We start from the raw sequence: 15,123 nt of genomic DNA on the forward strand, positions 1-15,123 counted from the left end.
CACAGACCATCAAGAAACCGAACCTTCCCAAGCTCAGCTCCTCAGCTTCCTGATGTGAGAGTCTACCTTCCACCATGGAGATAAAATAGCGAAGGGCACACATCTGAGAAATCCTTTGTTTCCTCTGCTGGAAGCAGCCCCAGATGCAGGCTGATGGGAAAATGCTAACCAAGAAGACCACGGCCCCCTCCGTTACCTAAAATCCCAAATAAAATCCCCTGCCCACTTCTCCACGGGGAGCGAGCAATTCTTGGGGCACTAGCCCTTGCTTTGCTCCCTCTGCCTGGCAAAGTAAAAGCCTTTCCTTTTTCACTCAAGACTGCTCTCGTTATTTGGATTGGCATCAGGATCAGGGAGCAGACTTTTGCTAACATAGCTATGTCCTATCTGATAAATTTTGACATGTGTTGCTCTTACTGTCATTTATTTATAGATGGCGACTTCTGTTGATTTTCAGTTTGACCAGGAGAGTGACTTTCAGTTTACAAGTTATTAGATTCGTTGTCATTGTTGTTTAACCAATCATTTCACTATTATTATTATTTTTTCATGGTGGTAAGAGTATGTGCCCTCTTATTTTGTGAATTAATTTAGGTTTTATTTGTAGCAAGGTTTGTGATTATTGTTTGCATATGCACCATGAACATTTGAAAAGATTGTATTTTTTCTGTTTAAAAAATGCAGAAATTGATAGATTTATAGGTTTACATTTTTCAAACGTCCTATGTCCACTCTATTGTTTTCTCTACTTGTCTAGTGTATCCTGGCACTTTCCTACAGGATTCTCATGGCAGGCAGAGTTGGGGGGCGTTATGTCGAGTGAGGAGGAGTTGAAATGGATCAATAAATCATGATTTTCATTGTAATCATACTTAAACTTGGGAGGGGAAAAACAACTCTGGAGTAGAGAGGAGACACATGAAAAACTCAAACACAAGCTATCTGTGTTTCATATCCTTACCAATGCCCACAGCCACAGAAACAAGAGTGCTGTTTTCAAAGAATGTCAGAAATACTGAGGACAATATGATGCACATCTTTGTTGGTGATGGACCTACATGATTGACTTGGGGAGACAAAAGTAGCATAGCAAAGATAGAAGGGAAAATAGGGGAAGCAGCAAAAAGTTGTGAACCAGAGAGTGATGGAGATGAGGACAGCTGTGGGAGGGGGGTCGGGAGGGGGAGCCTCTGGGCTAGGGTGGGCTCTGGGCCTGCAGAACTGGCTTAAAGCCTGGGCAGGCTTGCCTCTGGCCAGAGGGGAAAGGTTGCTGCTTGAGCCCTTACACCACAAAAGCCGTTTAAATCTGAGTCACCACTAGGCTTCCCAGTGAACTTGAAGGTTCCCATTTGTGGCTGAGCCATTTTGCTTTGAGTTCCTGGTGTCAGTTGATACACCTTATGAACTTCGACATACAGCACAGCAAAGGCTGATCTTGAACAAAGGTGTGGGGGTGGCCAGAGTTTAGTTTCCGTGACAGGGACCTCATGGGTTGTCCTTGGGCTCATGGAATCACATGGTGATTGCTGTGGTGTCCTCAGAGAACTCACATCCATCATGAGTGAAGCACTTTTTATTAAAACCTTGGGGCACAGCTCCAGTTGTTGCAAACTATAATTTATTGTTTTGTCTTCTGAAAATGTTTGCTAGTTCATGGTTAAATCGGACACTTTTACCTGCTAGGGTGATGCAAATCTTAGGCTACTTAAGAATTCAAGACCTGACTCCCTGTAGGATGTCTTTCTATGGTCAAGGTAATGGCCAGTTCAATAAAGGGCCAAGCATAATCATGATGTGGAATAAAATGCATTATGCAGGGTGGTCTAAACCTGAGAAGATCTTGAACTACTATGCATATCTTGATTGCTAATTAGAAAAAGGTGCTTCCGCCTAGAAACCACTGAAATATGCGAACTGAGAGGCATTGGTTATGGAAATTAAAATCAAAGGCATCAAGCTTTGCATTTCTGATTACATATTCAAATCATACAATTACAGTGTATAAAATCAATTTTTACTATAGTCATAAGTAGTAATTAGACACAGACTTTTAAAATTCAAATCATATTTGTATTAGATGAAATTCCTCCCCTTCTTTATCCCCAAGCAGAAAAAGATCTGAATGGGAAACTGCTGCTGGGGGCTCCTTTCTTTATACATAGTCCTTAAAATAGCTCAGTCATAACCCATCTCAGCTTGAGGGGATATACTGGGAAAGAAGTGAAGAAGTTGTCTCCCTTCAAATGTTGTACCATTTAGGTCCACAGTTTCTAGTCTTCAGAGCCCCCAACATTTTGTCAAGGATTTGATGCCAAAGAAAATGAGAGTGGGGTAGACAAATGGTTGAGAGGTGATTAAACAGCAAAGACTAGTTCTTCAGCAGAGTGAGTAAGAAGGGCCTGGGAGCAATGAAAACCCCTAGCACCCAGATTGTGGTCTCTAAATACCATCCCCCACTGAAAGTAAACCAGGCTTCGTGGAAAATAGTGGATTCCAGGTCTGGAGCAGAAGATGTGCAAACTGAGGCTGAAACATCTTATTCCCAAATGCAAGGACATGTTCCAAGATTGATGGGAACATGGCAAAAGGACATAGGGGCTAGCCCAGAGGCAACCCCACTGGGAAAATCTGGGACAATTTGAGCATAAAGAATGATGACAGTAATGGATTGTAACACACTGAATAAAAAATAGTTTGAGTCATGATAATACTGCCCCTTATACCCTCCCCCATAAAAAAGAAGGGCAGTTAATAAAGGTAGAAAAAATGGTAAAACTAGAAAAGCACTTTTTGCAACAAATTTTCTTGTAATTGATTCAGATAAAACTTATCAGTGGATGCTAAACCATTGAGTAATATGTTGTCGGAATAGGATAGTCACACAGTCTCAAAGTATTACACCACAAGACTTATTAGTTACAGAGTGGAAGGAGAGTCATTACAATGGAGAAATCTGGTGGATGCCACTTCAACCAAGTGATCCAACTTCATCACCAGTAACGGGACCAGCTGACACCATGGGTCTTCTGATGACGGGCACAGCATCGCCTGCAGTGTCCTTGCCAGTAATGTTTAACCTGAGTCTGGTCATGAGGAATCAACTGGAAAATCCAAATTTAGAGACTTTCTGCAAAACAACAGGCCAGGATTCTTCAAAGATGTCAGTGTCAAGAAAGACCAGGAGAGACTTGAGGAACCATTCTGGATTAAAACAGAGTAAAGAGACGTAACAACTAAATGCAACGTGTGATCATTGGCTGGATCTTGGATAAAAAAAGTCAAGTATAAAGGGCACAACTGGAACAATCTGGGAAATTTAAACACAGGCTGTTGAATAGCTCAGAGTAAAGTTAAATTTCTTTTTTTTTTTTATTGAGTTCATAATAGTTTACATCAATGTGAGATTTCAGTTGTACATCATTTCTTGACTGTCACCACATAAGTGCTCCCCTTCACCCCCTGTGCCCACCCCCCACCCCCTTCCCCTGGGAACCACTTAACTGTTTCCTTTGTCCAAGTACTTGTTTATATTCCACATATGAGTGAAATCATCTGGTGTTTGTCTTTTTCAGACTGGCTTATTTCGCTTAGCGTAATTCCCTCCAGGTCCTTCCATGTTATTGCAAATGGGACAATTTTGTCTTTTTTTCTGGCTGAGTAGTATTCCATTGTATATCTATATATACCACATCTTCTTTATCCAATCATTGATCAATGGGCATTTCGATTGCTTCCATGTCTTGGCTGTTGTGAATAGTGCTGCAAGGAACATAGGGGTGCATATGTTACTTTGGATTGTTGATTTCAAATTGTTTGAGTAGATACCTAGTAGTGGGATGGCTGGGTCATATGGTAGTTCTATTTTTAGATTTTTGAGGAATTTCCATACTGTTTTCCATGGTGGTTACACCAGTTTGTATTCCCACCAGCAGTGGATGAGGGTTCCCTTTGCTTTACACCCTCTCCAACATTTGCTGTTTTCAGTCTTGGTGATTATAGCCATTTTAACAGGCGTAAAGTGGTATCTTAGTGTAGTTTTGATTTGCATTTCCCTGATGATTAGTGATGTTGAGCATCTTTTCATGTATTTATTGGCCATCTGTATATCTTCTTTGGCAAAATGTCTGTTTATCTCCTCTGCCCACTTTTTGATCGGGTTGTTTGCTTTCTTATTATTCAGCTGTGTGAGTTCCTTATATATTATGGAGATTAACCCCTTGTCAGATATATGATTTGCAAATGTTTTCTCCAAGTTGGTGGGTTGTCTCTTTGTTTTGATCCTAGTTTCTTTTGCGTTGCAGAAGCTCCTTAATCTGATGAATTCCCACTTATTTTTTCTTTTGTTTCCCTTGTCTGAGAGGACATGGTATTTGAAAAGATGCTTTTCAGTTCGATGTCAAAGAGTGTACTACCAATATTATCTTGCAGGAGTTTTGTAGTTTCACGCTGTGTCTTCAAGTCTTTGATCCATTTTGAGCTTATTTTTGTGTATAGTGTGAGATAGTGGTCTACCTTCATTCTTTTGCATGTAACTGTCCAGTTTTCCCAACACCATTTATTGAAGAGACTATCTTTTCTCCATTGTATGTTCTTGGCACCTTTGTCGAAGATTAGCTGTCCATAGATGTGTGGTTTTATTTCTGGGCTTTCAGTTCTGTTCCATTGATCTGTGTGTCTGTTTTTCTACCAGTACCATGCCGTTTTGGTCACTATGGCTTTGTAGTACATTTTGAAGTCAGGGATTGTGATGCCTCCAGCTTTGTTCTTTTTTCTCAGGATTGCCTTAGCAATTCGGGGTCTTTGGTTGCCCCACATGAATTTTATTATTCTTTCCTCTATTTCCCTGAAGAATGTCTTTGGGATTCTGATAGGGATTGCACTGAATCTGTAGATTGCTTTGGGTAGTATGGACATTTTAACTATGTTTATTCTTCCAATCCATGAGCAAGGAATCTCTTTCCATCTCTTTAAATCATTATCAATTTCTCTCAGTAATGTCTTATACAATAAAAACTATAAGTCCTTCACCTCCTTGGTTAAATTTATTCCTAGGTACTTATTCTTTTAGTTGCGATTGCAAATAGAATTATATTCTTGAGTTCTCTTTCTGTAAGTTCGTTACTGGAGTACAGAAAAGCAACTGATTTTTGTAAGTTGATTCTGTACCCTGCAACTTTATTATAGTTTTAAATTATTTCTATTAGTTTTCCGATGGATTTTTGGGGGTTTTCTACATATAAGATCATGTCGTCTGCAAACAGAGAGAGTTTCACTTCTTCCCTCCCTATTTGGATTCCTTTTATTCCTTTGCTTGCCTAATTGCTGTGGCCAAAACCGCCAGCACTATGTTGAATAAGAGTGCTGATAGTGGGCATCCTTGTCTCGTTCCTGTTTTCAGGTGGGTGGCACTCGTTTTTTGCCCATTGAGTATGATGTTGGATGTGGGTTTGTCATATATGGCCTTTATTATGTTGAGGTAATTTCCTTCTATCCCCATTTTGTTAAGAGTTTTTATCATAAATGGCTGTTGGATCTTGTCAAATGCTTTCTCTGCATCTATTGAGATGATCATGTGGTTTTTATTCCTCAGTTTGTTGATGTGGTGTATCACGTTGATTGATTCGCGGATGTTGAACCATCCCTGTGTCCCTGGTATGAATCCCACTTGATCATGATGTATGATCCTTTTGCTGAATTCGGGTTGCCAACATTTTGTTGAGGATTTTTGCATCTATGTTCATCAGCAATACTGGCCTGTAGTTCTCCTTTTTTGTGCTGTCCTTGCCAGGCTTTGGTATCAGCGTGACGTTGGCCTCATAGAATGTGTTAGGAAGTGTTCCATCCTCCCTAATTTTTTTTGGATAGATTGAAAAGGATGGATATTAAATCCTCTCTGAAAGTTTGGTAGAATTCCCCAGGAAAGCCATCTGGTCCTGGGGTTTTATTCTTTGGGATGTTTTTGATGCCTATTTCAATCTCTTTCCTTGTGATTGGTCTCCTCAGATTGTCTGTTTCTTCTTGACTCAGCTTTGGGAGGTTGTAAGAGTCTAAGAATTTATCCATTTCCTCTAGGTTGTCCATTTTGTTGGCATATAGTTTTTCATAGTATTCTCTTATAATCTGTTGTATTTCTGTGGAGTCTGTTGTTATTTCTCCTCTTTCATTTCTGATTTTGTTTATTTGAGCTTTCTCTCTTTTTTTCTTTGTAAGTCTGGCTAGGGGTTTGTCAATTTTATTTATCTTCTCAAAGAACCAGATCTTTGTTTCATTAATCCTTTCTACTGCCTTTTTTGTTTCAATAGCATTTATTTCTGCTCTGATTTTTATTATTTAGCTCCTTCTGCTGACTTTGGGCTTTGTTCTTCTTTTTCTAATTCAGTTAGGTGTAATTTGAGATTGCTTATTTGGGATTTTTCTTGTTTGTTAAGGTGTGCCTGTATTGCAATAAATTTCTCTCTTAATATGGCTTTTGCTGCAACCCATATGAGTTGGTATGGTGTGTTACATTTTCATTTGTCTCCAGATATTTTTTTTATTTCTCTGTTAATTTCTTCAATGATCCATTGCTTGTTCAATAGCATATTGTTTAGTCTCCACATCTTTGTCCCTTTCTCAGTTTTTTTCTTGTAATTAATTTCTAGCTTTATAGCACTATGATTGGAGAAGATACTTGTTATTATTTCAATTTTTCAAAATTTATAGAGGCTTGCCTTGTTCTCCAATATATTGTCTATCCTTGAGAATGTTCCATGTGCATTTGAGAAGAATGTGTATTCTGCTGTTTTTGGATGGAGTGTTCTATATATGTCTATTAAGTCCAACTGTTTTAGCTTTTCATTTAATTCTACTCTTTCCTTGTTGATTTTCTGTCTGGATGATCTGTCCATTGATGTGAGTGGGGTGTTGAAGTCTCCTACTATTATTGTGTTATTTTTAATATCTTCTTTTAGATTTGTTAATAGCTGTTTTATGAACTTTGGTGCTCCTGTGTTGGGTGCATAGATATTTATAAGTGTTATTTCTTCTTGATAAAGTGTCCCATTGATCATTATATATTGGCCCTCTATGTCTCTCTTTACCTGCCTTATCTTGAAATCTACTTTGTCTGATAGAAGTATTGTGACACCTGCTTTCTTTTGTTTGCCATTAGCTTGGAGTATCATCTTTCACCCCTTCACTCTGAGCCTGTGTTTGTCATTGGAGCTGAGATGTGTTTCCTGGAGGCAGCAAATTGTTGCATCTTGTTGTATAATCCATCTTGCCACTCTGTGTCTTTTTATTGGAGAGTTCAATCCGTTTACATTGAGGGTGATATTGATGCATGAGGGCTTAATGCTGTCGTTCTGTCACTCGTTTTTTGGTTGTCCTGCATTTCCTTTGTTTCTCATCCTGTGTGTTTTGGTCTACTCATTGAATTATGTAGTTTTTTATGATGTGTTTCTTTGTTTTTTCCTTATTTATTTTCTGTGTCTCTGTTCTGCTTTTTAGTTTAGTGGCTACGCTGAAGTTTGTATTCCGAATCTCGTGTATAACATAGTCCATTTTCTGATGGTCTCTTATTTCCTCAGTCTAAACTGATTCAGTCTCTTTCCTCCTCCCCTTCTAAGTTATTTTTCTCATATCTTATTCCAACTTGTGTTGTGAGTTTGTGGTTAAAGTGACAAGATTGTCTTTGTTTTTGGTGATTTCCTTCCCTTTAGCCTAATGCTATAGTTGAATATTTGCTATCCTATTCTGATTCGCCTTACTCTGTGTTTTGTGGCCCTTTCTCCCTTTTTTTCTTTTTTCAGGTATGACGGCCTTCTTGAGGATTTCTTGTGTGTGGGGGGGGGTCTCATGGCTATGATGTCCCTTAGCTTTTGTTTGTCTGGGAAAGATTTAATTTCTCCCTCATATCTGAAGGATAATTTTGCTGGATAGAGTATTCTTGGCTGAAGATTTTTATCTTTTAAAGTTTTGAATATGTTGTTCCATTCTCTCCTAGCTTGCAAGGTTTCTGCAGAGAAATCTGCTGAAAGCCTGATAGGGGTTCCTTTGTAGGTTATTTTATTCTGCCTTGCTGCCCTGAGTATTCTTTCTTTGTCATTCATTTTTGCCAGTTTTACTACTATATGCCTTGCAGTAGGTCTTTTTACATTGACAAATCTAGGAGATCTGGAAGCTTCCTCCACACATATTTCCCTCTCATTCCCTAGATTTGGGAAGTTCTCTGCTATCGTTTCTTTAAAAACACTTTCTGCTCCATTCTCCTTGTCTTCATCTTCTTGAATACCTATAATTCTTATGTTGCATTTCCTCATTGAGTTGGATATTTCTCGGAGACCTTCTTCATTTCTTTTGTCTCAGTTCTCTCTCCTCCTCTGTCTGGAGCCATTGCACATGTCTATCTTTGATTACACTGATTCACTCCTCTATGGTGTCCACTCAAGCATTCAGGGAATCCATAATTTGTTTTATCTCTTCCATTGTGTCTTTCATCTCTAACATTTCTATTGATTCTTCTTTATAGTTTCAATCTCTTTTGTGAAGTAGCTCCTGAACTCATGAACTGTTTCTCTATATTCTCTTTTACCTCATTGAGTTTTTTGATGATAGCTATTTTGAATTCATTGTTGTTTAGCTTACATATTTCTATGTCCTCAGGACTGAGTTCTGGGTGCCTGTCGTTTTCTCTGTCGTCTGGAGATTTGATGTAGTGTCTGATGTTGGAAGGACGGGACGTTCCCATTGTGATATTATCAGTTGCAGTTACAGCCTATCGCCACTGGATGGGGGTCTAGAGCTGCATGTTCTGAGCCCTCCGCCTTCAGCTGAGATGGCTTGGCCTGGGTCAGGGGAGGGGCGCTTTCTCCTGCATGCAGTCCCGGGTTTGCTGAGCCGCTCTCACTATCTGGCCTCCTGGGGCCTTGGCCTGATGAGGTCATCTGGGTGAAAGCTTTTGCCCTGTTAGAGAGCTTCCCTCTAGGCTGCAAGGGCCCTAGCTAATCCTGGGTGATCCTGCGGACATGCGACCCCTCCCTGATTCCTTCCCTCACGGATCCTCCCCGGCAGCACCCGCAGTCTTCAGGGGAGGGAGCGAAGTTCTCTCTTACCCTGTTCCAGCTCCTCCGGGGGAGGCTTCAGCCTCTCCACCCTCCATCTTGTGGCTGCATGTCTCTCTGAGGTTTTTGTGCTGTTAGGGTATTTTCTGTTGGAGTCTGGTTACTCCTTTTTGTTGTATGTTGGAGGCGAGAGAGTCCTGCACAAGTTCACTCTGCCATGATGCTGACGTCACTCCTAAAGTTAAATTTCTTGATCGTGATAACTTGTGTGTTTGTAGGGAATGTCTTTGTTCTTAGGAGCTACATGCTGAAGTACTTAGGGGTAAAGTGTTGTGATGTCTATGACTAACTCTCAGATAATGTAGCTAAAAAAAAAAACCTGTGTGGATGCTTGTGTGCATGTGTGTATAAATATGGAGAGAGTGATAAGCAAATGTGGCAAAATGCTAACAAATTATTTATGCATACATATAAAAATAAAAATGTACTTTGTTTTTCTTCCTTTGTCACACAAGATAGCATGTTCTATGTATGGTTCTGCATCTTGCCCTTTTCATCTAAAAATATCTTTGATATCTTTCCATGTAAATACGTAAAGAGCTTTGCCATTTTCTTTTTTTACTGAGTGTAATTGACATGTAACATTATGTTAGTTTCAGGTGTACAACATAATGGTTCAATATTTATATATAACGCAAAATGATGACCATGATAAGTCTAGTTAAATCCACTACCACACAGTTATAAAAATTTTTTTCTTGTGATGAGAACTTTAAAAAAAATTTCATCATTTTTTTATTTTATCTTTTTTTTTTTAGCAAGACTAACCTTGAGCTAACATCTGCTGCCAATCCTTCTCTTTTTGCTGAGGAAGACTGGCCCTCAGCTAATATCCGTGCTCATCTTCTCTATATGTGGGACGCCTGCCACAAGATGGCTTGATAATTGGTGCTAGGTCTGTTCCTGGGTCCGGGTGGGGGAATGTGTGAACTCAACCGCTGCAGGCTGGCCCTGTGATGAGAACTTTTAAGATCTACTCTCTTGGCAACTTTCAAATGTACAATACAGTATTAATAATTATAATCACCATGCTGTACATTACATCACCAGAACTTATTTATTTTATAACCAGAAGGTTGTACCTTTTGACTCCCTTCACCCATTTCGCCCACTCTCCATCCCCCACCTCCAGCAATCACCATCTGTTCTCTGTATCTATGAGTTGTGTTTCTTTTTGGATTTCATATGATATTGGTCTTTCTTTGTCTGACTTATTTCACTTAGCATAATGCCCTCAAGGTCCATCCATGTTGTTGCAAATGCCAAGATTTATGGCTGAATAATATTCCATTGTGTGTGTGTGTGTGTGTGTCCCATTTTCTTTATCCATTCATCCATTGATGGACACTTAGGTTGCTTCCATATCTAGGCTATTGTGAATAATGCTGCAGTGAACATGGGGGTACATATGTCTTTTCAAGTTAGCGTTTTTGTTTTCTTTGGATAAATACCCAGAAGTGGGATTGCTGGATCCTATGGTAGTTCTATTTTTAAGTTTTTGAGGAAACTTCATGCTGTTTTTTATAGAGGCTGCACCAATTTACATTTCCACCAAACATGCACAAGGGTTCCTTTTTTCCACACCTTCTGACACTTGTTCTCTCTTGTCTTTTTGATGATACCTCTTCTAACAGATGTAGGTGATAGCTCATTGTGGTTTTGAATTGCATTTCCCTGACGATTACTGATGTTGAGCACCTTTTCATGTACCTGTTGGCCTATGTCTTCTTTGGAAAAATGTCTATTCAGATTCTCTGCCCAGTTTTTAATTGGATTGTTTGTTTTTTTGCCATTGAGTTGTATGAGTTCTTTATATATTTTAGATATTAATTCCTTTTTCAGATATATGATTTGCAAATATTTTCTCCCATTTGTTAGGCTATCTTTTCATTTTGTTGACGTTTTCCTTTGCTGTGGCCATTTTCATTCTTTATTACAGCTGCGTAGTATTTTACTGTACAGTAAAATGGTATAGTATGAACATACCATAATTTATTTCTTTTGACAGACTTTAGATTGTTTCATGTCTCTTGCTATTGCAAACAGTACTACAGTGAACACCTTTCACACACGTGTGCTGATGTGAACATCTGTAGAACAAAACGCCAGAGTGGGATTGCCGAATCATAAGGGATATGCTTTGTGGTGTTGATGGCTGTTGCTGATGGGGACATCGAGTGCCTTCACGTACATTCCACCCCCGTGCAGGAAAGTTCGTTCCCCAGAGCCTCGCCAACAGAACGTGCTAGGAAATCTACGGGTTTTTGCCAGTTCGACAGATGAAAAATGTTTCTTGGGGAAATGTTTATTTGCCTTGCTGTAATAAATGAGATTGAGCATCTTTTCCTATGTTTAAGAACGATTTGCAGGTCTTTTCCTGTGAACTGTTCATATCTTTTTTCCCTTTATTATTTGGTTATATTGTATGGGAACAGGGCTTCACTAGAGGAATTAAGAGCTTACACAAATGTGGGAAATTAAAGGTTTGGAATAGGAATGTCAAAAATCTGTCCAATCACGACAGCCAGAAACACTGGTGCAGGTGGGCAGATCAGAGCCTGTGGGAAGATCCCTGAAGCTGGGTGTGTGAAAGGGGAGGTCTGTGTAAGCCGTGCTGCGCAGGAGCAGCAGTCCAGCACCCTGCAGTGTGCCCCCCGCTGCTGGTAATGGCGCCGGAAGTCAGGAGGTGTCTCACAAGACCTGCCAGGAATAAGGCTTCTGCTTCACTTCTATCCTTTTGCGTGTCACATGTGTGCCTTTCTTGGCCAGCTCTACCCCAAGACCATGCAGAAAACTGGTTTCCCAGCCTTAGACTGGAGTGGTGGTGCCAAGTGGAAAAAATCTAGTATACTCCACCCCTTTGTCATCCATACTCACATCCTTTACCCACACTGTACTGAAGTTTCAAATAAAGACGGTAAGAGAATCACCTTTCACCAAGCAGGATGCAGCTACCCCTCACAGAACCAAAGCGTGCACTCTCTTTTCCTCAAAAGAGGGCACACAATCCTGCTTGTCGCTTTACTCATCTTTCGGTGATGTTTATCCCTCTCCTACCCAAGTCACAATCCCCCTTTGTTGGATACCCCGTAACCTACATACTGAGATGTTTTAGGCGTTTTAAGCGGCCATAACGGAACACCCGAGACTGGGCGGCTTAAAAACCAGACATTTATTTCTCGTAATAATGGAGGCTGGGAGTCCAAGACCAAAGCACTGGCAGATCTGTTTCCTGGTGAGAACCTTCTTCCTGGTTTGCCGCGGACACCTTCTTGCTGTATCTGGAGAGTGTGTAGAGAGACAGACAGAGCAAGACAGAGAGAGCTCTCTTCTGTCTCTTCTTATAATCCTATTCATGAGGGCTCCACCCTCAGGACCTAATTCTTCCCAAGCCCCCGCCTCCAAATACTGTCACCTTAGAGATTAGGCTTCAACACATCAATTTCAGTGGGACACAAGCATTTTATGTCAGATAGTGGGGGAATGGGATAAGGGAAATTTATGTACATGAATACAAATATATTCATACCTAAGGGTTATATCTTGCAAGGAAAACATACCAACTCTGGGCCTTTTTTTTTTTCTTTTTCCAAACCACTGGTCATGTGGATGTAGGTGGCACTGACATAACTTCTGCTGCTGCCCTTTCCACTCCCCTTGCCCTCAGCAAGGACCTCAGCTGGTTGCGACTTCCAGTCTTGTGGCTGACCCAAACCTTCATTCCTGAAGGGTCTGGACCATTCACAGTCATGCCAGAACTGGGTTGTGGTAGTTTTCACACATTTTTACTGCAGAACGAGGGCACGCTAAGAGGTGCTATGGAGACTCTCCTGGGTGCCAGATGTCCTCCCCCCGCCCCTGCTGTGCACAGCGCCCACTTCCCCGTGAGGGTCGGGACCAATCCCCGCACCAGCACAGTAACCTTCCTCATTGCCTGTTGGCTCAGCAATATGAGGGTTGGCAGCGTCCTGTCTCCAGGGGGAGGGAACCATTGTGGGTGCCCTGGTGGAAGCATTCCTCCCTTGGGCCTGAGACCTCCAAACCAGCAGAGGCAAAGTCGCGGGAACGGGAGGCAAACATTTTGCTGGCGGGTCACTAGCAGTGTGGTGAGTGGAGCCCTTGATTCCTGAACCCGTGACTCCTGGCTGGGGGAGAAACACATTTATGTTGGGTTCCCTAGAAGCAGAGCCTGTGCTGGGGATTATCGTGGAAGTGCTGAGTTGAGGGACGACTCTCGGGAGGAGGGGGCTGAGGGACAGGGCAGCAGTGGAAAGCCAAGCAAGGGTGGGGTCTTGGAGGGACTCTGGCCTAGCCCGGTTGCTCAGGAGACTCTGGAGCTCAAATAGCAGAGCAGGATTGGACCTACTTAGACGTGACAGGCTGGCCTCGTGTGCCCCATGTCACTCAGTCCTGCCATTGGCAGTCTCAAGGGCAGGAGTGAGGGAGCAAGATACAACCCTTCAGGCAAGGCAGCTTCTGTTTGGTTGAGGTCATTCTTCGGAGAAAAGTGAGTGACCAGTGGTTAGCGGCCAGCATTCACAGGAATTCCACTCAAGGAATGGAATCTGGATGGGGCACAAAGAGCATCTCTATGTGACAGTCATTGGTTCAGAGCAGGCAGCCTATCCCAGGGGAGTGAAACGCCCACCGGGGGTCTTCTTGGATCTAACTAAACAGTTGGACTCAGAAGATGACCACGCGGCATTAGGCTACTCAGAAGGACACAGGACAGAGACAGGGCAGCATCCGGTGCTCCTCTTCGGTGGGAGTCGTCATAGCAGTTCAGGCGAGACTCCATCTGACACGCGAGGACTCTTCTTTGGTCCCTCAGGTGACAGTTCAGGTACAATGAAATAAATACGTTTTCATCAGTCATCTACCCTGGCTCAGAAGCCTCACGCCTCGTAAGGCTCAAAATCTTTTGTAACAGCTCCATGGGCATACGTCAGGGTTCTTGCGAGGGATAGACCAAAAGCAAGAGTCGGTACGCTGGGAGTCCGAAGGTCTAGCTTCCTATCAGGAGACTAGCGAGCACTGCTAGTTCTTCCCAGTTCAGACGCAATTTAGCCACCAGGGGTCACTCTTATCATAAGCAATTTTGCTTAGTGGCGCAGTTAACATAACATCTTATCATATTTCCTTGGTGAATCTCTTGTCTGTTGCTCCATAACCAACCACCCTAACACAGTGGCTCAGAACACCAAGCCTTTCATTTGTTCGTGATGCTGTGGATCAGGCATTCAGGCTGGCCTCAGCTGGGTGGTTCTTCTGCTGGTCTCACCTGGGGTCACTCAAGTGGCTGTAGTTATCTGGTGGTTCACCTGGGGCTGGATGGTCTAAGATGACCTCACTCACATATCTGGTAAGTACTTGTTGAATTCTTATTGGATTTTTATAGTTTTTAGTTTATTCTCTTGAATTTTCTAACACATCACCTACCGATAATGATGGTATACTTCTTCTTTTACTATTTTTATACTTCTAATTTCTTTCTATCTACTAATTGTATTGGCTAGCACAACCAAGACAATACTATGTAACAGGAGTGACGGGACTTCCTTGTTTTCTTTATGACTGGGGTGGGAATGTCCCGAGTGAATCCCCACTGTGTTGATGCTGGCTTTGGGGTTGAGGGTTTTTTTTAATCTTATTGTAAATAGATAGATATTTCCTTATTTTAATGTTTATTAAGAATGGTATTGAATATTTCTTTTTAGCCTTTATGGAAATGATTATAATTTTCTCCTTAGGTTCACTGATATGAAAACAAATCACATGGTTGGAAATCTAGTCAGAGAATTCAAACTGATTTCCCATTAGATGCTGGTTGTAGAGTTTCTTCTAGAGGGCTAAGTTGAGGCTGGAGATGACGGCGGTTTAGGAGCCGGGCGGCAGTGGTGGTAATGGGAGAAGTCGGTGAATTACATTTTGAAAGTAAAACCACTGATGGGTTCATTGTGGAGCGTGAAGGATGAGGAGAAATTAAGGATGCTTTCCGGGCTTGAGCTAACAAATGGCTCAG

The sequence above is a fragment of the Equus quagga genome, chromosome 13 (genome assembly GCF_021613505.1).
Source record: "Equus quagga isolate Etosha38 chromosome 13, UCLA_HA_Equagga_1.0, whole genome shotgun sequence".
NCBI classification, from domain to species: Eukaryota; Metazoa; Chordata; class Mammalia; order Perissodactyla; family Equidae; genus Equus; species Equus quagga.